Raw genomic sequence first — 25,287 nt, 5'->3', positions numbered from 1 at the left:
CACCAATTTCTGAATATTTATTTCATAGCCTGCTACTTTATTGAATTGACTTAGCAGTTCTCATAGTTATTGGTGGAAACTTTAGGATCCTTTAAGTCAGTGGTTCTCAACCTTGGCTGCACATTAGAATCACCTGGGAATTTTTTTTTAAATCCTGATTTCTGGGCCTCATCTCCAGAAATTCTGTTTCTTTGTTATGGGGTGGGGCCAAGGTTGAGACCCACTGCTCTAAGCCAATCCTTCTTAAACTGAACATTTATCCCACTTTATTTCACCTGATAATTAGGCCTGTTCCCTAAATATGAACCACTCTTGGAATATGAATACACATAAGATTTGACTAAAGGGCAGTTCAGACTGCAACTAATAACAGATCATTTGAGAAATATAAACAAACACTTATTGGACCAAAATAGAAATAGACTATAACTTCTAATGGTTCTAAGGAGTTATGTGCACTCCCTAGACCAGTGATGGCGAACCTATGACACGCGTGTCAGAGGTGACATGCGAACTCATTTTTTTGGTTGATTTTTCTTTGTTAAATGGCATTTAAATATATAAAATAAATATCAAAAATATAAATCTTTGTTTTACTATGGTTGAAAAGATCAAAAAATTTCTATACGTGACACGGCACCAGAGTTAAGTTAGGGTTTTTCAAAATGCTGACACGGCGAGCTCAAAAGGTTCGCCATCACTGCACTAGTTAGTGTTTTCCATGAGTCACAAGACTACCAAAATATTTTCTTGTAACATGAACTGCACAAAATGAATTGTTTTGGTCTTGAGAGTCAAAGACATTTTCTTAGGTTGAGCAAAACTATTTCATGAGCCAAGGCTACAGTTTGTCAACCATTTTCAGAAACACATTTAAATGCCCTAAAATCCCTATAGATTTTTCCCCTCCAGTGAATTGGATCCAAGTTAATGGGAACCATTAAATCTACTTTAGTCGAATCTCTTAACTGAGTTTCCTCAAGTTGTGTGTTTTTTTTTTCCAGATGCCTTTTGAGATTTTTTATTTGTTCCATCAGAGTCGCTTTGAATTAAAACCTTTGCTGCCCTGTGAAATGCATGATAAAACTAAAACACCTAACAATATTTAGAGGTTAAGTAGGTATGATCTGGGGGCTAATCATGTACAGCATTGTATGAAAATGCAGCTGAGTGCAATGTCTGATCTGCTATGACATTCAAGTTTTAAGTGATGCTTAAGGAGATGGAAGGATTGGCTCCACATATATCCCAACGTGCACTGGTCTTCTGTCTGTTAACTTGCTAATGAACCATGATTGAGTAAAGTAATGAGTTTACAGAGAGCCCCAGGAAACCAATTTCCAATTTTGCAACCAGCAGGCTTTAACTTCACTGCAGCCTTTGCTAATTTAGTCTGGAAGCGGGCTCGGATACTAAATGCCATCCCTGCCTTGTGACTCAGACAGACTTTTCTAATCCCCATATACTTGCCCATTAATAAATGTCTCTTCACACAATCCATTTTATTTCTCTCTTTCGTTGTTTTAAATAGGCTGAGTAGCTAAAAATTATTATAATGAAAAATGAAATTTTAACCACTTGGAAAATTAGAAACATTGAAAAACATTGACCTCATGTCTGGCCTATGTAAGGCAGGAAACTCAATGTGAGAGTACTGCCTCAGATTAATTTACGATGAAATTAAGCAAAAATTGTAAAATAATTATGTAGTGCTTGTTTTTATGGTTTAAAGATTATTTTTCATGTCATTCAGTGTTTACCAATTCATTTATTATTATTTTTTTACTTACAGTAAACTGCAATCTAATATTTTTAAAAGCACCCTTTGTATACTCAACAAAACTTCTGAAAAATGAGCATGAAATTTTGTACAAATTGGGGTTGCTGACAGGCAAAACTGTGTAGCTGATAGTCATATCTTCACATGGTAACATACACAGGATTCCCTGGCCATCCTGCAGACACACTGGAATATGCTTGTGTGTCCCTGACTAGTCTTAATCTGTTTAAACAAAATTGGTTCTATTTAAATGTGTGGTAAATGTGAGTACATTCCTCTCTAATTCCAAGGAAATTCTCCTCCCTCCCCCCCCCCACCTTTTGGTATTAGAGAAGCGCCAAAGTACAATTCATTTCTACAGACTCCTAAAAATGGACTGTGCTCTCACTTAAAGCAGAGTAGGAGAAAACCCTTTTAGATCTGACTTTAATGACTCAAAAAAGGAACTGTTTGCAAAGATAAAGAAGAAACAGTACACTTTAATGTCGGTGTGGTGAAGATGTAAGTCAGTATTCATCGATAATCACCAGGTGGGTGAATGAGGCAGGTTCCCTTCAGACAAGGCTAAAAATCTTTTAACTGGAAGGCATAGTAAAAGATAGAAATAGTTTCTCCTTTTATTCTCACTTCCATTAACTCCTGCCTTTAAAAGTATCTGTAAATGATAGCTCATCATCAAGATCACCTCCTGGTTAAATATATCAAAGAAGTGGGAGTCTGTCAATAGCTTTTCAAGACATAAGCTATGCTACCCAATTATATAAAAAGAAAAGGAACATGGCTTTTTTCCCCTTCCTTTCCATTTTAAAGGTGTATACAGTAAAACACATCATCCAGATGAAAATGACTCTAGACATTCTGGCTATAACATTGTTATTATCTCTGAGATTTGCCTCCACTTGTTCCAGCTGAGTGAAGGCTGCAGCCCTCTTGGGAATAAAAATCTAAATGCTTCGATGACACCGAAGATGCACACACCCATTAGCATTCGCATAGCTGGACATTTCTTTTGCATTTTCCTTGTTTGGGTATGGATCCCTATTTTAAATTATAATATACAAGAAGGCAGGGTATGTAAACCTCAAAGCCTATGCATTTTCAATAACCTTTCACACATTTTAAATTCTTTTTTTGCTTTCACAGTTCCATGCTTGTCCAGAGTCCAGCCTAATAAATGCTGACACTCATGGCTCAGTTTAATTAACAATGAGCAAGCTGTGTGAAAACACAGTGGGAGCACTGAAGCAGGGCCATGTAGTGCTGCAAGCATGCTACTGCCAATCAAGGATCTGAGTCCAGCATCCAAAGGAGCCCTGGGTAAGGCATTCTGGCAAGGTCTCTGCTGGCATGACATTTTTATTGAAAGTGCTTTTCATTTGCTCCATAATAATAACTGCCTACACATTTTATAATAATTCCAATATTTTACATTTGGAAAACTCTCTAGAGTTTACAAGTGCTTTTCATGCACTATCTCACACAATCCTAAGATAAGGGTGTGGGTCTGGTAGTGACATAGGAGAAAATTGGGCTCAAGAAATAAAATTGATTTACTCAAAATCATAAAGCTGCAAAGAGTAGGAGCCTGGATTTGAACCTAGGTTCTCCATCTTCAAGACTACCTCTCTTTATAGTTTACGAGAGCTGCCTAGAAAGTTCAAGCCCAGGTACATAGGTACATATGATTATAAGCATTGTACATAAAGATGGTAGCCAGAGGGCATACACTATAACCCTAGCAGCTCTGGCCATGGTTTTATTATCCTGCACAGAGCTTAAGTGCCACAAAGACATGTTAAAATGTTTACTAAATCAGATTTTGTATATGAATTCAGAAAACTGTCATGATATTATAAAACATTCTTTCTCACTTCATGTATCATGAAACTCCAAACAGATGTCATGAAAGTATTCCTACTCTTAATTGTTCTTTAACTCGCTCACCCATACATAACTATAAATGCAGCAAGTACAAGTTTTTCTCAAAGGAGGTAGAGGGTGCTAACAATTAATATTGCTTATTATAAAAATATTATTGTAGTCCCAAAAATGAGAGAATGAGCTCTAGATTAAAAGACACCCCCCCAATTGCAATATACTAAAAAGTGATACTATGAATTCAACAATATTTTCTGATGAGGAAAAAAGTTCAATTTCCAATCAGAATAACTTTTCCAACATTTAGCTCCATGAGATTATATCTCCATCTCTCATGCCACAACAAATGGATCAGTAGAGAAGAGATGCCATCTAATTCAGTGATACAAATAGCAGTGGAATTAGGGGAATTCTTCCACTTCTGGCAGCAACCACAACAACATGCATACTTTGTGGTTGGTGCTATTTTAGATATTTATTTTTTGCACGAAGACAAGCAAACAGGGTAAAATGTAAATCATGTGGTGTTCATAAACAAATTTCACAGGCCTTGAACAAGCATATCCCCCATGTCAGACAGGAGGAGAGAATGAACATGCATAAGACAGACTATATTCAGCTGAAGACAATCCTGCATGACTTCTAAGGATAAGCATTAGTGTATACCTGGCAATATAGGGAGTGAAAAAAATATGTGGTGGATGAAGACAGAGACCTTGCCCCCTCTATGTCTTTCTGCAGTTCAATGTTCAGCTAAGGTAGTGGTATCTTGAGTTATAGTCCTCCTCCTTTATTCATGGAGCACGCATGCCTAGGGCAAGCTATTAAAATCTTTTCACTTCCACTCTGCCAACTAAAACACCAAAAATACAAGTTCTTACAAGAGGTTTCCTGGTGATTTGGTCATAGAGACAGAATAGAATCATGGTTTCTTTCTTTACTCTGAATGAAGAAAAATGCCAAAGTGATAATTATGCTAATAGAGTTATGAAAATAATTTCTATCAATGCCCTCAGATATTCACACATAAAACATCTTTAACTCATTGGTGAAGTTAACAGAAATTACTTTTAAAATGTATCCTCTGGCAGGTGAAAGGTCAAGAAGCTGAGGTAAAATACATTTCTAGGTAAGCACCAAATATTATAAGAAAATAAAGTTTGTAAAAGCTGATGGACACAACCATTTGAGTCACTAAAACTGAACAAAGATACAAATATTCAGGATGGAAGGCTCTCTTTTTTTTTCGTACAATGGTCTATTTTTACTATAATTTTTAAAGAGCATATTTTATATACAAACCCTCTACTACTAATTGAAAATATATTTTGAAGGAAATGCATCAGTGAAACCTTTTATTCATTTTCAGCAACAGATTCAATGACATTTGCAGAATAGCTCTCCATTATCTACATTGTATTACTTGGTAAATTTAGCAGAAAGAAGGGGATGGAAAAATATGAAAACACAAAATGTGAAAATAATGAAACTTTAATGTAGCACAAAAACTGTGACAGATGTAAAGCCACAAAGAGTCATTAAATTCTTCCCAGTCCATCTCTTTTTATCTCCCTCATCCCTTCACTATCAATTGTTCCTAATGTTGTTCCTTTTTCCTGCTAGACTCACAGAAGCAATAATAACTTACAAAACTTGCTTGTTATCTCTCCATCTAAACCAATCTCTAGCACTACAAGAATAACCCCCAAACCATGTGGCATGGAATTTCTATAAGTGAAGAAAATTATAGTAATTTTATCAGAGGTGTTTTTAGTTATTATAGTAGCCGTAGTGTTTATTTTCACATTCATCAAAAAAGGGACTAATGTTGTATTTGCTACATTCAGGTAACTGACTCATCATATATTTGTCTATTGTCTCTCAGACTCACAACATATTGCAGTAAGAGCTATCTTGGTCTTTTTAGCATGGATCAATGCATATGAAAAGAGCCTTAAGCTGTGCTCTTTTGTCATTGTCAACTATAGATAACCGCCTGAGTAAGTGCTTTTAAAATAAAATTATACTGGAATCATAATAACTATTAGGTCTTTAGAGCCCAATTTTTAATTGTGATAGCTGGCAAAGGTGCTCATTCACCCACAGTAATAGCATATACAATTTATAAATAAACAATTCCTTATGTTAAAGCCTCTTTTCTTTCAAAGATTCTCAATGTCACCACCCTGCTTTCAAATACAACTCCTAGTTCTACAGAATCATAAGAAAAGTTCAGGCAGGGGCAATAAAGGTGGATGGTTGGTAGTTACATGCTACTAAATAATGGTTATATCCATGTATTTTGCTCTCTAGTGGTCTTGGGCCTGGGGAGGGGCAGAGTCTGGAAGGGGATGAATACCTAGAAGGAGCAAAGGATGTAGATAAGAGCTATCAGAGGCTTCTTTATTCATATCCTTCTTTTGTAGATATCACTATTTGAAAAATGTACTTCCCAGAGTGGTTAAGCTTGGCAACCCTCCAAATTTTAGGATCACCTCAGGAGGCAGAACAGCAAAGCAGTTGAGAACATGTGTCCTGGGATTGATCTTGGCGCTGACATATATCTACTGTGACTTTAGGAAAATTACTTAAATTCTCTCTCATAATATGTACAATGGAGTCACAGCTTACATGAACAAGTAAGCTTTTACATTAAAGGCAAAATCCCTGATTGTAAAACTTACTCTTGGGCATTCCTGTATAATTTACTCTTTGTGTTTATAAATTCTTTCCATAAATTCTTCTTCAAGGATATTGACAAAGCTTTGCAGGACTATGAAATACATGTCTCATTTTTTTGTTGTTGTTAGTGGTCAGGAATTCCTAAAATTGCTCACACATGCTCTTTTTACTTTTTGCCACTGATTATTTCAGATGCTTCGGAAAGGTGTGTACAGGTGTACCCCTGGGATATTTCAGGTTCAGTTCCAGACTACTGCAAGAAATCAAGCCTAGCAACAAAGGGAGTCGTAATCTTTGCTGGTAGAGAGTTTTACCTTCAATTTTATAAAAACTGCAACATCTGTGAAGCACGATAAAGTGAAACACAATACAACAGGTATGCCTATAAACTCAGCCTTGTACAATTTCACAGGAAAAATTCCACCACAATGGCCACATCTTTTTTTTTCCCCCACACAAGGCCATAGACTTGAATTTCCACCTTAGTAGAAGTTCTTCAGTTGCAAACAGCAGAAACTCATACAAGCTCCTTAAATAGTGGGAATTTTGTTGTAAGGACACAGGAATAGTTTGTGGAACTCATGGATAATTGGATCATAAAATAAGATTAGTCTCTTTGACTTCAGGAGACTTTATGGATTTGAGTTTGCTTCTCTGTATTATCTGTTCATTCTTTATGGATTTGAGTTTGCTTCTCTGTATTATCTGTTCATTCCCTCTCTCTGAAAATCAGGTTTCCCTCTTTCTGAGGAGATTGCAACTCACTACTGGCTCAAAAATTCAAGTCATAGGAAAGAGAATTTTATTAAGATGAGCCTTAGCTCAGAGCATGGGGATGATGGGATATAAAAATAACTGCATGTGTTCAATCACATAGAGATTTTTCAAATAGAAGAATTGTAGGGAAGCAGGTGCCCCCAAATATCTGTAAAATGGTCTTTCAAAATACCATCAACAGTAGATTCTTGCATATGGAGTAGGTAGCAATTCTTAGAAGAGTTTCTCTAGAAGAATTCACCAAAAAAGAGGTAAACCAGATGATCACAAGGGAAATATTTTGAGGTACTTGGAAATTAAGGGATTAAGATTTAACTTTGTGATTCCTTCAAAAATGATACCCAAAGGTTATCAAACTCTTGTATCTATATGTAGCATAACAGAACATCAGCGAAAAAAAAATTTTTAATTATTTAAGTGACTTCTTGAGAAACTTCCTCTGAGGTGCTGCTCAAATATAGCCTGGTTTTGTTTATGCTTATAACGTGGCATACTTCTTTGCTAATGACAACATTGATATTAAAACCCAAAATAGTTTAATATAAGTAATAGTATGTTTCTAAAACAAAATAAGAATCTTTAAAAACCCCAAATGTATAATAATAAGTTTTCTATCATGCCTGCTGAAAAATATTTCATTTTGATAGTCACATGAATGCAAGACTGAATTTTTTTGGATTTGTGACAACAATTTTTATCCTGTGGATGAGCTGCTGACTGTCTAGAAACTGTATTTTCATATAAATTACATTTTTTTTAAAAAAATCACCTGATTTATCCTATTTAAGCAAATAAAGAAAACACTAGGATATTCTATTCAATGTATACATTAGATTTATTCCCTCCAGTCATTAACTTTTACAGAATTTATTTAAAAAGTTAATATTCCCCCCAAATAAACTATACTTGAATATAAGAAAAACTCATACAATGTGTCATTAATATTTCTCTATCCATGGCTCTCAAAAGGGGAAAGAATGTTGTAAATGTTTTAATAGATTAGACAATTCTACCAAAGTTTATAATAATGTTCTAGTGGTGAATTTCAAAATAATGTTTTCTCCTAAAATTGTATACCTACCTTTTGAGAATCTATGTTATATTTGCACTATTGGCATAATACTCTGGAAATTTTTCATTCTTCTCTTTCTGGCTGTGATAGGACTGGCTAAAATCATAATCTGAAAGACCTCCTTAAGGTTGTGTTTTCCATCTTTTCTTCTAGAACCTAGACTGTACTTCTTCAGATAAATAAATTTGTCAGGCTCTGGATCTGATCTCTGAAAACCAAAAAACGGGGGAGAGGGATGGAAATACTAGTCCTTCCTATAGAGGCCAATCAAGGCAGGTCCTTGCTGCCTCAACTCTGCCCTTCAGGGAGCAGGACAGGTTACTAGCACTTTCGACTGAGACACCCAGACCTCATTGAGCCCAACTCACAAAGTCAACTGAGAACATTTTCATAGCTTCAAAGCCCTGATTTTATTTTAACTCAGAATATTTTATATACTTTTGAGACAGATTAAAGAGAATTTTCATCAGAAATATTTACTTCATAGTTTTGCAGCTATTAATTCAATGCCTGGATAGACATCAAGCACTTGCAATTTAGAATATGTCCTTGTAATTCCTGTATTTCTCTTTCTGAAGCCTGACATATTTAGAATATCTTTATTTTAATAGAATATTTGAGTCTTAATGAAGCAGTTAGAATGACCTCTTCTAAAGCTCAGACAAAATATTCACACCATATTGTCAACTGACCTAGTTATCATCTTCTTATCTTTCAAAGACTAATTTCCTGCCAATTTGGATGAAATTTCTATTGCATAATTACCAAGAACCTCAGGAATCGCTATACCCTTTGCTGTCTTAATCAGACCTTAAATTTTGTTTAATCATTTTCTGGTCCACAAGGATTGAAATAGGGAATGTCTGTCCTAGAACTTTTCTAACTTCTTTCCTAATGAACAGATGAACAATCTGTTATATTTAGAACATTTTAATTTTTGTACTTTCATGATGCTATGGTCCTTTTGAGTTTTTCAAATTAAGTATGGGCATCAATGACAAACAACAGAGACACTGAAGACACAGCATAGATGGTTCAAGTTTTCCTCCCACACCAAGTCATAGCTAGATTTATATATTGTTCTTTAAATGAATACACACTGATCCAAGCACAATGCATGCTGAAAACCAGAAAAAAAATCAAAGAATATGGAAAAATAGAATTAGCTATTTTTCATCTCTACTTTTACAGTAGTCTTATAGCTTGACTTCCCACATCTATTCTTGCTTTCCTACAAAATCATCTCTACACAGAGTACACTTTTAAAAACATAAACCTGATCACACCATACTTACACTTAAAGTATCCAATAGTTTCCTATGATTTTCTGGCAAAACCAAATATTTAAAAGGCCTAAAAAGAGATAATTTGATTCATACCTCCCCCACCAATATTACTGCACTCAAATGACTTCTTGTTTAGGCCTCATTGGTCTTATTTTGGTCTCTTCAACATACCATCCTCCCTCTCACCACAGCACATTTGCACATGTGCTCTTTGCATGGAATGCTCTGTCCTCATCCCCTCCACCTAACCTTCTAATTTCTTCATTCTTCAAATTCTCATAACGATACTGCTTTTAAGGGCAAACCTTCTGTGAATGCCTCCCTCCAACTAAACTGAGTAAAATTTACATGCTCTAACTTTTCCTAAAATAGGTCTTTCATTACTATAACTGTATTTGCAATTTTTCTGACTAATTTAATATCTGACTCCCCTGACTAGCGTGCAAGCCCTAAGAGGACATAAAGCAAGCCTGTTTCTGTTTATCATTTTATCCCCATCACCTGGCAAAGGTCCTGGCAAATAGAATATTGTTGTTGGTTAAATAAATGAATCAATGTCTGTGAGTCAATCTTTTCAAAACACAGGTTAATAAAATCATTATGTTTCCTGTAGTCTACATTTAGAATGCCAATCACCCAGAATACTGCAGCCTGAACGTTTCATTATCATAACTCAGCTAAGGGAAAAAAAGACTTTTCAAGCTGCTAACCATAATGTTTAGGTTTATTCACATTATTATTTTTTACTATGCTATAATTGTAGTCTGGAGTCAAGAAGCATAATCAGTTCACAAGACACCTGGGGCAAGCAGGGCAGAAAGACAGTTGGGAAGCAATCAATGACCATCAATATCTGTAGACAGACAACAGGAAGCCAGCCACTGGGCTGTGGTCAGCATTAACGCAATGGCGAGAGCAATTCAGGACTACAAGAAGATAATCATAACACAAAGCCTCAGATTTGAGGAACCTGTAATGAAGAAGAAATAAAATAAAGAACAGCTGAGGTCAGGGAGGGAGTTTTAGTTTTTCATGGGAACCCAACGATTTACCACTGGGTTTCAGATTCTGGGTCTGGCTATCTGAAAAGGAGGACCTTGGATCAATATAAAAGCTAAGGGACTGTTCCACGTTATCAAAGTCTTACATAATGATGAAAGGTAAGTTCCTTAATGTGGAAGAAAAAACACACATAATTTTTGTGCAGTTTCTTTCATAGCTTCCATCATGCAAATGCACCTATAATCCGCGTATTAATGAGAAAAAAGTCCATTTTAAACTTCTCATCTCAGTATCTGCAGACCAGAACATATTGACACAGCAGACAAGCTCTATATTCTAGAAAACATCCAAAGTTGTGGACAGCAATGCTTACAATCACCTAATCCAAAATTTACACAAATTCTAACTCACAATTCCTAACAACCCTAAATCTACACAAAGTCTGCAAGTTTCACTTTTGTGTTTTGTAACGTTCTGACTCAGACCAAATTGTCACCAAATCTGTCACTTTAGATTCTCAATATTCTTAGTGAAGAATATTGCTAACTCCTGGAAAGAACTATTGTTAGTAATTTACATCATGATATTTATCTATTAAACATCTTGGTAATACTTGAATAATGTTAACTAGTAAAAGATATTTAATAAGAGATAATTAATAAAAGATACTTGAATAAAGTTAATTAATAATAGATAACTGCATTCTAATCCCTAAAACCTGTGATTGTTATATGACCAAAAAAAAAAAAAAAAACAAGGGCTTTGCAGATGTGAACAAGATAAAGATCTTGAGATGGGGAAATTATCTTTGCTTATCAGGGTGGACAATAAATGCAATCACATGAATCCTTATAAGAGAGAAGCAGAGGAAGATTTTACTACAGACGGAAGAGGAGAAGGCAATGTGACCATAGAGGCAAACTGAAATGATGTGGCCACAAGCCAAGAAATGGCAGTGGCCACCAGAAGCTGGAAGAGGCAAGGTGCAGACTCTGCCCTTGGAGGAAATGCCTCGTGAGAAAATGCAGCCTTGATCTGGCCCTCTCCATGAAACCGATACCAGACTTCCTGTCTCCAGAACTATGAGGGAATAAGCCACAAATTTGTGGCAATTTTTTATAGGAGCTACAGGAAGCTATTACAACTTGTTAAAGTTGTTATAACTTCCCATGATATAAGAATCAACCAGTTGCATTTATGCCAACATTTGGTCAACTAGAAATAAAAGTGTTTTCTCTTTTAAAAAGATGTTTTTATTGATTTAAGAGAGAGAGGAAGGCAGAGGGAGAGAGAAAGAACTGCCTTCTGCACACCCGCTACTGGGGATCAAGCCCTAACCAGGAATTGAACCAGTGACCACTTGGTGCATGGGATGATGCTCAACCAACTGAGCCACACCAGTCAGGGAAAAAAGTATCTTCACTTTTAACTAGTAAGTCAGCTTCCCAGAAGTCTAAGTCAGGATACCTAAGAAATATCTGTACATTTGTTCATATCTTTAAGTTTCATTAGACAATAATAACTTACTTGACGGGCTCAGACTAAGGAGTTTCCCTTCAAGTATGTATACATACACTATAATTTAAAGAAAACTATTCAAATTGTCTAGTCATTGACTGTAATACAGATGTTGATCAGACCACCTGAGAAATATGACTGCAAAGGCTACAAAATTGTTTTAAGTCTTTTCATAAACAAATTGTGAACAGACATTAGGATAAAATAAGCCAACTAAAGGTAAGCCCCCCTGCCCTCACTTCAAGGTAACCACACTGGGAGCAACAGACCCAGGAGGCACTAGCCATACCAAGGTGAACAGCAGCAAGGGGAAGGCATAACAACAGGCCCGAGCCCTCTTCACACACTGATGTTGTTTTATATGTATACTAGAGGCCGGTGCACGAATTCATGCAAAGGTGGGGCCTACCTGTCCCGTCCCGATCGGGGCCAATTGGGCCCAGCCAGCTGAGAGGAGGGGCTGTAGGTGGTTGGCAGGCTGGCCCCGCCCCCTGGTCAAACTCCCGGTCGAGGGGACAATTTGCATATAAGCCTTTTATTATATAGGATTGTACCATGATGATTTAAAATTCAATCCTATCCCCATCCTCAGGACAGAAGAGACGATCCACAGAGTCTTAAATATCACATCCACTGAAAGAAAAATCCACCAGAGAAAATAAAACCTGCCCTGAAAAGATATATTCCCTGGGCCTGGGGTTGGAAGGAAAAGGGAGAATCTACAAATTGATATTACCTCATTTGCTTATTTTTAAAAAGACAAATGGACCTAGTATGGTTTAAAGTGTCTGATTTAAAGCTTGCTGAGTTTGATTTACACATAATGGTATGCTAAGAAAGACTGGGATAAGTTGGTTCAAAAACCAATTGGTAATACAAAAATATCTTACCACTTGAGGCATCTTGGTTGTCCCCCGGACTGACTCCGGTAACACATTCTTCTCTGCATTATTTTTACTTTGATATACTACTAGTTCAAAGTAATGCTTTTTTCTTCCTAAATTCACACCACAGCTAACTCACTCAACTCAATAGACAGAGGCAATGACTGTTAAGGCAATTCACATATCCAATACTTACTTTTCACCATTAGGGGTGAGTGGGAAGAAAGGCTTAGAAAGGCAGGGATGAAGTATGCCTGGCAGAACAGAGAATCTAACATCCAGCACAGTTCTTCCTAATATATAATTACTTCGGATAAAACACAGTATAATTGATGACAAAATCACCTCTTCTTGGTCTCTTCTGCTTCCCCTTTGGACAGTTGGATCTAGTTATTTTGATAGATGACTAGTATAAACAGTTTGATTTCTTTCTCCTTCATGCTAAAGCAGTAGCTAGGCCATAGCACCAGTGAAAATTACAACTTGAGTTACTTACAAGCTATCAGCAAGAAAAAACAAATGCTTCAAAGCAGCTGAAAACTCTTCTTCAAAGTTTCTAAACCACTAGGGTAAGGACATTTTTTTTTTACCCAATTGCCTGTTCATCCAAATATGCCACTTGTTTCAAAAAGCAATAATAATAGAACCATTCTGGAACATGAGAAATGTTTCCAAGGAGAAACATCACAGCTGCCTGTAACTTTCTGTCAAGAGCATAACACACATGAGAATGTATTTATAGGCTTATTACTAGCATCTGTGGTTACAGTCTACATTTTTGTTTTTAGTGACCTGACAAAAAAATGATTTTGCCTAATTATTATAGATTTTACAGCTGTGGAGCTGTGAGACCTTGTTTGGATGTTTCAGTAGGATAAAGTCTTAACTCATAATACTCTTGTCCAAAGAAGGTCCTTTCGTGTGAAGAAAGGTAATCCTTATTGAATAAGTGAACTATATCAAATAAGACACCTATGGTATGGACAGGAAGAAAAGAAACACCCACCCCACCAATCAAGTTAGTAGAAAGAATGGAACCTGGTTACCTATGAGGTAATAGGTGTCAGTTCACCCAGTGTCTTAGCAGTTGTAAGATGGTGAACACCACAATTATGGTGGTAAGGATTACAGTTACCATTTATTCAGCGTTTAAAATGTGTTCAGGCCTAGTGGATCCAAAGCATCAAAGAGAAGCACACCTTTGAATATAGCTACTAATAATGGAAGTCTGGGGTCGCTGGTGACCAGAGAATGAGGCGAGGTGGAGTTTCCTATTGACTGAAGAATTCTAGATGTGGAAAAGGCAAGGAAAACTGCAACTCACTTCTTCATTAGAGCTGGTAGCAGGACAAATAATAACAGAAGAATATTAGATAAAGAACTAAAGTAATGATTATGAATTACACTGTCTGGATGAAGGTTAAGCGAAGGGAAAATTTATTTTCAGCAGTTCTGAGTCTGTGTCAAAGATTACTTGCATAAGAAGCAGCTGTATAGTGCTGTGGAAAGCAGGTTTTGGGGAATATACTAGGATGAAAAGATCAGGACTGTTTTGGCTCAGTTGCTTAAGGTTAAATAACAGTGAAGATGTCCCAATAAACCAAAAGATCAGCTATGTAAAATCTCTTATGGTCCACTGCCAAGATCATCTTTACACCACCCCAAAAGGTGGTACTCGCCCTGGCTGGTGTGGCTCAGTTGGTTGGAGCATCATTCCGTACACTGAAAGGTCACAGGTTCGATTCCCGGTCAGGGCACATATCCAGGCTGCGGGTTCGATCCCGTCGGGGTATATACGGGAGGCAACCGATCTCTCTTACATCAATGTTTCTCTCTCTCTAAAATCAATAAAAACATATTCTTAGGTGAGAATAATAATTTTTAAAAAGTTGGTTCTCAATCAAGCTTAAGCCCAAACAGAACATTTTGCAGAGTGAAAAGACAAGGAGAGGATCTGACTTCACGGAGTGGATCCAGGGACTCAAATGCCATCCAGATGCTCTCTCTTCCTCAATAAATGTCATCTCTGCTCCCTTGGTCCAGCTGTCATTAGGGATCTGCAAGAATGACTTGAGGCGGCTCCAAGCTAACATCTTATTGCTATTGACAAGAGAGATTTAAAAATAAAAATAAGAGTCCTTTCTCAGGTTTGCAAAATTTCCAAGCAAGATAGATCTGGTTTGGATGTTAATACAACCTTTTGGATACTACAATCACTTGTGGGCTGGGAGGAGGCTTAGCCTGTTATTTGTAGTCAGAAGTGGGGTCTGTTACCTGAACAAGGAGAGCAACATATTCATGACCAATTGGGGAGTTATGAGCAAGGCAACCACTCCAAGTTGTGTCTCCTACAAACACATTTACTAATAACTTTACTTCAGAAATACGTACCAGACATGCTAATGAGGGTTCAGAAACCAGGTCTAAGTAAATAAAGTTAGACCTATTTGGAAGAACAGCAAGTGTTGATCAAAAAAAGTAATAACTCTAAGTCGTCAAGAAAGAGCCACTTGGAGAATACCTTTCGTAAAGCTATTTGGGGAGGAGAGGAGTACATTTGTGAAAATGTTTGGGACACTCTGCATATGAAAATTGAAAGAAAAGTTTTGCTGGACAATCATAAACTCAGCCTGTGCTTTTGTCCCAGTTTTCATCTCTTTTAAATTAAAGAGCGTAGGATTAACAGTTGATAAAACAAAATTGCTGAAACACTAAACACCTATTGTCCAATTAAAATGCCACTGGTAATAAATTCTCTGAAAAAGCAAGTAATTCACTGGAACCCACAAATTCATTAAACAGCTATCATATATTGGAGTATGAAAGTATAAAGAAAATACTGTAGTAAATACACACTGAAATGTTTGGAATAATACCTAGGGGGATGTTAAACAACTATTTTGGAAATAAATGAAATCATAAAGGACTGATTACATTAAACTTGAATATAATTAATACCTATCATTATTCCACCAACTCTGCTAAATGCTCGTATTTTTTCTTATTTAATCCTTACAATCACCCTGGAAAGTCAATCTGGTTATTATTCCCCATTATAGAAGAAATGTAAGTACAGGGAGCTAGTCTGTTCAAGGCCACACTGTGCCCACCCCTCACCCTGGATTATGAAAAGAATCAAATCTTGTAGAATCTGATATTCTAAGCGATTTCCTTTACCTGAACTATCATACACGGAAAGACTAAGCAGCCAACCTAATAAGGAAGTTAGACTACACATTTCTTTCCTCCCTGAGATAATTTACAACACAGGGTGAGAACCACAGTTCTAGTAACAGCTCTCTAAACCAACAAGTGGGTCATGTTGTGATCAGTACATCTTGTTCTCAATGCCTCAGGTACCCCTGGCTCCCTCCCACAGCAGTGCTTTCTTCTCTACCTAAGAAGTATTCTTTCTCAAGGGACCAGACTCTTCAAGCTTCCTTCACCTTCTCACCTTGCTCTCCTGAAAGTATAGACAATTCATACTAACATGCAATAAAATAATAGGCTTAAATTTTGATTAAAACAAAAAATACTGAGTCAAATGATTCCAAAGTAACAAAATAATCACTCATGAGCTGGAAAAAGATGCATTTGGGGATTGGTGGGAAGGACAGGAACAAAGTTAGAGACCTTTATGGCACTGTTGAAATCTACCTTCATAGTTGCTAAGAACTACACGTAGTTCACGCCAATGGTGCAGCTACATAAAAGGACTCAGGCAAAGAATCAGAAGTGAAATAACATTTGCTGAGTGGAGGGATGAAGACTTAGAGATATAATACTGCTGAGGGCATTGCATAATGAAACTGAAAACATAAAATGGGAAGGGGCTGAAGGGTGATACCTGCTGTTCACAATTTCCCAAGCCATCCTGGTGTACCCAGAGTTGCAGCAAATAAAAACGAATTCATCTGCAGGATACAGTACCACCCTGGCAAGGACTCATTGAAGTAGAATTCCCTGAGGTTCTGATAGATGTGGACTCGTTTGACTTTGTTTGTATTAATGGCTCAGTAATAACTTTCTGTAGGTAGGAGTGCTCACTACTGGGCTCTTGCACTAGTGATACACACATACATACATACATACATACATACATACATACATATCTCACTAGTAGATACTAGGAATCTAGTGGGTTGGGGGAGGGATTAATAGGGAATAGAATGGAGTTTGCATACAAACCTACTGATGCATTAATTTTGAGAACTAGCAATAAAGAGCCATTAAAACTCAACAGCAATGCCAGTGGGTTTTGAGAGAGGAGTGATGAGAGAGGAGTGATAAAAATGCAAACCTGAAGATGACTAATAAAAACCGAGGTGGAGAAAAATCAAATCTCTTTCCACAAGGAAGGGAAGCAGAAGGCAAATGGAGGGAAAGCGGGTAGCTCAGAAGGCTGTGAGACATGACAGCTATCTCAACATTAAAGTTAGGGCAGAGGCTATGATTCTAGGTGATACTGAACTGTGGAGTTGTGAGAGAACTTATAAAAATGCTAATACAACTGAATTTAGAAACCTATATGAATTTCAGAGGGAAATATATTTGGATACTAACTTTTCACACAAATCCCTCATGATTCACCTATGATTGCTTTGAACTAATCTACAAGTCATAGTTTCTGATATTTTTCAAACTCGAGGTCATTGAAGTATTCCTTTGATTCTCCTAAGCTAAAGCTGAGTGAGGTGTTTTGAGACCTTTAAATTCTCAGCAAAAAGTACCAACCTACTTTAGAATTTTATAAGGGAATTTGCATTACTATAATAAAGGATATCTTAAAAACAACTTATGGTTTTCAGTTATTAATGGTTTTATGTACTCTGTGTCATTCATCTGAATATATATTTATATATTTCTCAAATTGCTGACTGACCCAGAAATCAAAGCCAGTTTCCCAAAAACTTTAAAACTCGAGTGGACTAGAAGATTTGTAGAAGAGTACTGCATTGAGTTAGGGGTCAGGGTTGAAACCTTCTCTCTTCAAATAACCAGCTGTATGACTTGCACAGATGTGTAGCTATCATAGCTCTCTGGGCTGCACCCTTCTCCATAATACAAAGCAAAGCAAAGAACCAATTATAAGCTGAATGTTGAATTATCCCAACCTCCAAAGGAGTTGGGATTGTCAATGACAATCCTTTCATGATAAGACAAAAGCATCCTACCCCTGGAGAAACACAGATGTCTAAGCATCAAGTCATGCAATAAAATGACCTCAAAACACCAGTCTTGTTGCAAAGACATTACAGAAATTCTTATTTTCTCTCTCAAGCAGGATGCAAGAGAAACAGTGAAATTATTTTGCTTATAAAATTTCTAAATTCAACCATTCAGTGGACTAAAATTTTCATACTGAGTCAAAAAACTGGAATGCATGCATCTATCTGTTTAACTGATGACTCAAAGTGACATTCCCTGTCATAACATATTTTGAAAATACAGGAAAATGCCTTTAGGAAGTGTGTTGCTGTTCCCCAGATTCAGTTATTCTCCAGACTCATCACATCCCCTATGTACTCAGAGATACAGTGCACATTACACTCACCACAAACATGGGAAACTGTCAGGTGTCGTCATCAGCCCTGGACCATGGCAGCAATGGTGAACCAGTGCGTCTCTGTGGGAGGCTGCATGTAGCTGATAATGAAACTGAAAATATGAAATGGAAACATTTTAAAGATTTAAAAAAGAGAACCACTAACATTTATCAACTTACCTAAAATAAAAATAAATATATATACTCCATGCTTCTTAACAAATAGCAACAGCCCACAACTTTGGGAAAATCTGTCACAGCATGAAAACCTTGGTATAAACAGATTCTATTAGCCACTGAAAACCCCATTATGCATTCCTTTATTTGAGGAAAATTTCTTTCTGATTTAATTAATTTTTGAACAATAATGGCATTTGTGCTTCATATGCTAATATTAGCAGGGAATTAAAAATAATAGAAGTGTGAAGCTGAGGAAATTGAAACAGTATTTATATACAAAGAGTTTTTGTATTTATTTCAAATATACTGCCGTTTTTCTTTTTATCATAATGAGGGATAACTTAGAATCATAAACTTTCTAAGCTGAAAGGAAACAAAAGTTAGCTAATAATCTCCTTTAATTTTATTATTTTGTAAATAAGGACATTCAAGCCAAAAGAGAGATTTCCTAGGTCACAGAGTTAATTTATTCATTTACTGATTTATTCATCACATATTTGAGTGCCTATGAAGTTTAAGGCAATAACTTACAGAGTGCAAAGAATATCAAGTTGATAAAGATCCAGTCCAGCCTTATACAATTTAGGTCCAAGGGGCAGATGTAAGACATCTGGCCATATGCCTATAACAACTGTTATAATGTAAGAGCAACTAGAATGTATACAATATCTTCAAGGAGATTAGAGCTATGGAAAATCAGAAACAGGAGCAAAAACTGCATAAAAGACATTATTGGACGGTGAAGGCTGGGAAGACTGGGAGAGAGAACAAGGAGCATGAGCAATGGGTAGAGTAGGAGACTAATTTGGTTTAGCTTGGTTGGATCAACAAGGTACATAATAAAGCCGGGGAGTTAGCCTGGGGTCATATCAAAAAAGTCTAGATTACCCTGCAAAGATTGACTTTATTTTGTTAAAAAAATGAGGAAGCATGGAAGGTTGCCAAGCAGGGGAGAAACAGAATCATAAGGAATGGTGCTTTAATTCAGTAGCAGAATATCAGATGGTTTGCATAGTTAAGATCCGAAATGGAAGGTTATTGCAAAAGCCCAAGTTAAATAATATGCACAAGAGTCTTCACTACTGTGCCATCTTATAAGGGCTGAATTCAGGAAGAGGGAGGGGAAAGTCACAGTTAGTCCTATTGACTGAAAGAGGGTCCATGGAAGAAAAAGTTGTTCTGTGGGAAAAGAAGACTTCAATCTGGATGTACTGATAGGAGGGTGCCTTTTTGAATTCAGGTGTTTGGTCTCTAAAGCCCACTTCCATTTCCCCTATATCACACAGTCTTTCCTAAAAGTTAATTAGGAAGGAATTCATTGCCTAATTTCCAATCACAACCTATTTGTTCTCGGCGACGGAACAGAAACTCGATTATGCCTATCTTTCATGGTTTGTAATAACAGTAATTTTATATTTATTTAATAACAGCAATTTCATTTTATTAACAACAGTAATTTTAATATAACAATAAGCATTTGTACAGTGCTTATAATATCCCGTGTATTATTCTAGCTTCTTTAATTTTCACAGCAATCTAATATTATTTCCATTTTATAAACAAATAAACTGTAGCTCAGGGAGATTAAATAATCTACCTAAGGACATACACCTAGTACCTGAGACAGGGTTCATGACCTGAGGCAGACTAAATTCAGACTAAGACTTTCAACCATTGCATATGTTGCTACTCACAACCACCCCCAGATGTTACTTCCCGACCTATCTTCTCTAATGAACTAAGGAGGTTGTGATGTTGCTCTTTTCTCTCAATAAGATACAGAAAGTTAATTAGACTTTGCTTGCTCTCTCTCTCTCTTCTCCAGAGAGTCAATCTCCTCAAATGCTGCACATAAAATCAGAGTTGCCCTCAGGCTTGGGCCAGCATATGTATACAAACTCACTACCCATCACTGTCTTATCCATCTTTTTTATTTTTTATTTTCAAATCATACATGAGAACAAGGTAGAGTAATGAAGGGCTAAGGGAATATAAGTGTAGGCTGTTTCCAGATATCCTCTTCCCTTCAGGTGATTAGTTATATACTTTAAACAAATATTTTGAAATATTTCATTCTCCTTTATCTTAACATCATTGATTTCTAACGATTAACTTCATCCTAGCTCCATATACATAAGGCAATAACATTTGGAGCTTCTATACTCTACATCATACTTTTAATTCCATCCTTCTCTCTCCTAAAAATATTTTACTTAAAAGTAATAGTGTCAAGTGCATTTAATTAATTCCAAACCAACTTTTGAGTGAGTGCTATATATTTAAATTTTATGTTCCCTTGTGGTTTGCATAGTAAAGGTGGGGGCTACTAAACACAGCAAGTTCATTAACAACGATATGTCATTTAAAATCTATTGAAAACCTTCCTGGCATGATTGATTATGGGTTATTCAATTTTACATACTGTATATGTCAGATAGCTTCTTAAATCATCTCTAGCGCCGCTATAATTCTTTAATAGGGAAGAGCCTGATCTTCCTGGGACCAAAGTAATTGCTTCTCTACCTTTCAAATCTCCACGCTACAACAGGAGATTAAATTGAACTTTTGGAACAAGCAGCCCATAACAGACTTATCAGTAGTTGAGCCTGCTTTCTAGGTTATTTTCCTATACAATCCAAGCTCATAGTTCTTATGTTGGTATGGTGATACATGATTAATAGTGTGAGTTGTTTGCTAGTCTGGTGTTTCTAATCTTCCTTTTCTCCTGAAAAGCTTTCCTAAGCTATCTTGCCCTGTCTTTCTCAAGTACCGAAGTTTGAAAAGTCACAATGGTAGATTACATTTGTAAATTCTGTAAAATACCAAAACCCATCCATGAGATAATTATAAACTCGTGGGGAGTAGAGATAAGTGAGAGAACATCATTCTGAGCCACATGCCTCCTGATAGATTCACCGACTGCAGATCATCTGCAAAGTGGACCCACAAGGCATAATAATTAGCAGTTTAAAGTACTTTACATTCACTAATTACTTAATCCAATCACCTCCCTACGGAGAATATTTAATAACTTGCTGACCTTAACATAAGAAGATGGTCCTGCTGAGCCCCACCTGCCTCCCCCAGTGTGTGCCAGGAATTGTTCTGCTGGTAGCAGGGAAGCAGCTGATCCTCTCTTTCTCACCCAAGCCTCCGGTAACCAACAGCAGCATCCTCATTGGCTGACAAGAGGGAGAACCACAGATGTAGGCCTTGGCTGGAGATAAGGCCGAGACAATGAGCAATCTTAGGAAGCGAGATAATGGTGTTGGTTTCATTTGCTCTGTGCACTAATCAGCTTAGCTACTACCACAATAGACTAGTGTGAATGCTTTTCTGTATAAGTAAAGCCATAAAATAAGTATTAAACATTTTTTAAAAAAAATCTGGTTAAGAGTTATGCGCCTGCTAATCTCACCTTCTCAAATTTCTCCAACATTGATTGAATGTAAGAAATTATCATTGGTATTAATAGACATGGCAGAAACCAATCCCCTCTCAGTCTATTAGAGTTCACAGACATTGATTATATGTCTGTGAAAGAAAGTCCACAATCACCAACAGAAGAGTGGGCAGGAAGAACAAACTCGGGGAAGAGTGGAGGCAAAACTGCAAATGTAACAAGAAATATATTGGTACATTCACCTGGAAAATGAGGATATTATTTTAAGCTGGGTATTATAAAAAATAGCTTAAACCTGGCAAACTCCCATATAGGTAGGATGTCCATGTCATCTAGACTTTTGCAAAAAATAGGAGACTCTATTAATAGGTAGGACAACAAGAATTACCAAGTCTATTATCCTGGGTAACTAGGACGAATGCTCCCTCCTATATATAGCTATAAGAAATGTCTGAGCATAGACATGAAGAAACATTTCTCATACTTAGAAACATTACTTGTGATGGTTCATTTAATGTGTGAATTTGACTGGACCACAGGGTGCCCAGATATTTGGTCAAACATTATTCTTAGTGTTTCTGTGAGGGGTTTTTTTGTATGCGATGAACATTATTTTAAATCTGTAGACTGAGTAAAGCAGATTGCCTTCCCTAATGTGGATGGTCCTCATTCAATCAGTTGAAGGTCTAAACAGAACAAAAGGCGGACTGTCCCATGAACAAAAGGAAACTCCTCCTGCCTGGCTGCCTTGAGCTGGAGCATCAGTCTTTTCCTGTCTTTGTACTCAAACTGAGACATTAGCTCTTCCTGGGTCTCAAGTCTGCCGGCCTTCGCACTGGAACTTATACCATTGACTCTCCTTAGTCTGGTACTAAACCATTGGCTCTCCCAGGTCTCCAGTCTGCCAATTTTCCCTACAGATCTTGGGACTGGTCAGCCTTCATGATCACAGGAGCCAATTCCTTATCATCAAACTCTTTATTAAAAAAAAATAGATGTATATAGGCATCCTATTGGTCTTGTTTCTTTGGAGAACCCTGACTAATACAGTACCTATACTAATACAGTACCTATATTTACTCATAATGAGTAAACATAAAAGAAGCATATAATTTCTCAAATCATATTTATAAAGCTATTCCTTTTAGCCTGGCCGGCGTGGCTCATGAGAGAGCCATGAGAGAGCATGTAGGGCAGCTTCCTGAGAAGGCCTGGGCCACATGAATGGCTATCGCGTGCAGGCATATCTGGTGGGTGTAAAGCATGAGCTTGTGGAAGACGAGGAACTCCTCCTCATCCTCCTACACAAGGAATTGCCTGCAACCTATCTGCCAGAGATTGGGAAAGAGCAGAGCCAAGGAGTTAACTGGATTCTACAACTACAAATTCTGATTCTACAACTTTCTGTGTGACTTTAAACAAATGGTTCATTTTCCCTCAACTTCAATTCCCCAATATGTAAAATGGGTATCATACTATTAGTTACTGTTTGTCTCTTTTAAAGAAAGTATTGCTTGCTCTCATTTAAAAGGCCTGGGATGGACCAGGAGGAATAGATGTCACTTTGAGTCACAAACTCCTCAGTTTGCTTAGTCTTCCATTAATTCCACTGTAGGACAGAACAGGAAGCTGAGAGTATTGGTGTGTGTGAGTATGTGGGAAGAGAGGTGGATTAAAAGGGAGAAAAGAGATATAGAAAACTATTGAGAGAGAAATATTAATTTCGTCTATTGCTAACTTAAGCAATTCTCCTTGGATCTAGCCCTATTTGCCAAAATCTCCACAGGCAACAAACATTGACTGATTGACTGACTGAATGACTGACTTGGGTAAAAACTTTCTGTGAACAAAGAGCACTTGCTGGAGTTAAGGACAATGTTTCTGACTAAGGAACAAATAAACCTAATGGTGAACCACTCACCCTTGGCCTCTATGCCTGGGTCTCATTCACAGAGTCCTGCAACAGAGATAAGCTATCACTTCCATGTACTGGGCCTTCATCATGACTGGCATAGAACTAAGGTTCTGTATTGCTTCAGGACATCCTCCTTCCTGGGAAGCATTTTAATATTGATTATCATTATTGCATTTTATCATGTGCCAGAAAAGATGACAACCTTTAAAGTCAATTTGCAGTCTTTAGTACTTAATAAAGACTTTTATTTACAGTAATACCCTTCAGATTTTTGGCACACTTACCCTGTTATCGAAAGGCCAATCTGAATCTATTATTTTATGACCATAAGTAGTTTCATTTCCCCGAAGTGGAATGTGCTTGCTTTAAATGTAAGGTTGAACATGCAAAGTACTTAGAAAATTTAATTGAAAGGCCTTAGGTAAATGGTATCTGGAATGAGCTATTTGTGTCCTGAACTGTCATTAAAGACAACCTATCATAAGTTCATCCACTATTTCACTTTTTGTCATAAGTTCCATTACATTTTCATAAGAAACAGATAAGCACTGCTAATGCCGTTCCTCTTTCAAAAGTGTACCTAAGCCACAAGCAAAGTGTCCTTCTTGAGAAGTCTGCCTCAAAAGGAGCTTTTCTGTAAATGTTCACCATGAAAGCCAGGCCTATATATGACCCCAAATGCAAAAGTAAAAGAATTATCCTACCAGGTAAGGTCCTTGTTCCATCCTATTTAATATTCAATTACTAATAATTGAGCCAAATCCTGGCTAATTGAGGAATGCCTAGCATAGCTGCTCTAAAAATGCTCACAGGTGGCATGAGCTTAATAAATTACTCACTAGGTAAAATTTTTATTTCCTTTTATTGTCCTACTAGTGGCCCGGTGCACGTTGTGCACGGGGAGCGGGGAGGGATGTCCCTCAACCCAGCCTGCACCCTCTCCAATCTGGAACCCCTTGGGGGATGTCTGACTGTCGGGATCGGGACCACAGGGATCGGGCCTAAACCAGCAGTCGGATATCCCTCTCGCAATCCAGGACCACCAGCTCCTAACCACTCACCTGCCTGCCTGCCTGATTGCCCCTAACCACTCTGCCTGCCGGCCTGATTGCCCCCAGCTGCCCCCCCCACTGGCCTTCTTGCCCCCAACTGCCCCCCCTGCTGGCCTGATTGCCCCAACTGACCCCCCTGCCAGCCTGCTCACCCCCAACTGCCCCCCCCACCAGCCTGCTCACCCCCAACTGCCCTCCCCTCCTGGCCTGATTGCCCCTAACCGCCTCTGCCTTGGCCCAGCCACCATGGCTTTGTCCAGAAGGATGTCTGGAAGGTCTCCCGGTCTAATTAACATATTACCCTTTTACTATA

The sequence above is a fragment of the Myotis lucifugus genome, unplaced genomic scaffold (genome assembly GCF_000147115.1).
Source record: "Myotis lucifugus unplaced genomic scaffold, Myoluc2.0 scaffold_80, whole genome shotgun sequence".
Taxonomy (NCBI): Eukaryota; Metazoa; Chordata; class Mammalia; order Chiroptera; family Vespertilionidae; genus Myotis; species Myotis lucifugus.
The sequence above is the reverse complement of the archived record's forward strand: the minus strand, read 5'-3'. Positions refer to the sequence as shown.